Source organism: Austrofundulus limnaeus, unplaced genomic scaffold, assembly GCF_001266775.1.
Source record: "Austrofundulus limnaeus strain Quisiro unplaced genomic scaffold, Austrofundulus_limnaeus-1.0 Scaffold534, whole genome shotgun sequence".
Classification (NCBI taxonomy): Eukaryota; Metazoa; Chordata; class Actinopteri; order Cyprinodontiformes; family Rivulidae; genus Austrofundulus; species Austrofundulus limnaeus.
Window position 1 is genome coordinate 289,910 of NW_013952936.1, and position 2,082 is coordinate 291,991.

A 2,082-nucleotide genomic window follows, 5' to 3' on the forward strand; every position below is an offset into this window, starting at 1 on the left:
GTGACAAACTTTGGTGTTTTTTGATGAGTTATTTTCATTTTTGCTTCAACTTTTAATTTAAAATAGGTTTCCATTCAAGGCAGGTTTCTAAGATTCTTCTTCTACATTTTTTTAAAAAGTTGTTAAACATCTGAGTGGTGCACTACTGCTACTAGTGGTGAGAAAGTGTATTGCACCTTTTTCAAAATCAATGCGGTCCCACGGCCCTCTGCGGCCCAAAGTTAAAAACTGTTGTTCTTTTGATGCCCTCAAGGCGGCACGTGGGCCGCGGCCCATGGGTTAAGAATCTCTGGACTAGAGTTCCTTTACGTGCATATTTCATTTATTTACTCTAAATGTGTGCCAAACTAAAAGGCCCATATGGAAAAAAATTTCACTTTTTTTTTGTTTCTGGAAAGGGGCTTCCTTTTACGGTTCGATCTTATCTGGATATACACCAAGAAATCACCATTAAGTTCATAAAATGAGTTCAAAATCCTGATGTGGCGTAATGCTGAAGGCTTCACTGTAGATAAGAGACAGGAAATCACRCACAGAATCGTGACTTTTTGACCCGCTTACGCTACGCAAGTGAATACACAGGAATGAAAGAGGAAAATCTCTCAAAAGCACAACTATAAGTGCTGCTCGCAGAATAAAAAGTATTAATCTCAGTGATTTAAAGCTCTTTTCTGTCATCTTCTTTTCTATCTCCCGCCATAAAAATCTGCAGAGTAGCTCTTCTAGTCAATGGTGGCTTAGCACAGAATCCTCTCCAAAAAGGTTTTTAAGGCATCGGAGGCTTTGAAGTGTACAAGGTTGGCATTTAGTGCCTTAATCTGACGGATGAGTGTGACATTGTGCATTAGAGCATGTTAATCTGGCTCCCTATTGACCCTTGATATCATTGATACAGTATCATCCACATCATACCAAGAAAGACACACAGTGACACAAAACAAAAATCCACTGGTGCTGAAGAGAGATGGAGCTGGATAATAAAGCTGGGAAAGGCAGAAGTTGCAGTGGATGATGAGTTAAAGGGATAAAAGGGAAGAGAGGGAGGAGAAACGAGTGGATGTGTTATAAAAAGGGTCAATGGCGTGGGTCAGGCATCATATGGAGAGGCAGATGTTGGAACATATTGTCCTGGATTATCGCGCCGTACACCGGAGACAGAGACGGACGAACAACGGATGGGCGGGTAAAAGAGGGGGGGGGGACAAAATAAAAAAAGGAAGGAACAGACGAGAGAACGGAGAAATCAATGAAGCGACTCATTTCTCAACAAAAACCTTATCTGAGAAATGGAGAGAGGACAAGAGCGAAGCAGTTCTCTTAGAAGTGTGAATCCTTCAGCAGTGGTATCTGCTCCCAGCTGGAAATGGATTCTTGGAGGTTTTCTGGTTTTTTGCAGGGATCAATGGAAAAATCRATGCAAATCCTGATTCATCAACATAGAAAATTTGCTTTTACAGTTATCAGCCAGCACCAGAACACAACCTGTGTCTCTGTTAGCAAAATATCTGCATGACCACCATAACTCAGTCCACTTTCCAGATAGTAAACTAAACTTYAGGTGGTAGTAGCTGAAAGATCTTGAACATAATATTTAAGTTATAAGAATAATTTCTCATTAACCATGAACCGCGTGGATTTTATTTTGAAATCTGAAGTTTCAAACAGACGACAGCGACRCAGTTTCAGCTGTGTTTGGAGTCTGACTTCCACTTTTATCACTGGATTTATGGTTAAATCTCACATTTCCTCTGTGCTTCACACTGGAGCAGAGCAGACCTGTATAAACTGTATGAATTGGGGAGCAAACAAACGACAGTGAAATACACAACACAGTGGTAAATTAGGGGTGTAGTGGTCACCTCGAGGTGGAATAAACACTTCCACCTGTCTTTGACCTTGGTCTCAGAAGACCTCCTCTGTTCCAGTTAAAACTGAATTTATGCCACAATGTGTTTTCTTAAACAGTAAAGAGACATTTTCTTATCATTAATCAGATAATAAACAGAATAATCTCTTTATTCATAATTTTATCAATGTATAAAAAAGAAAACACAAAAAGAATGTTATTGCAATGTTTTACTG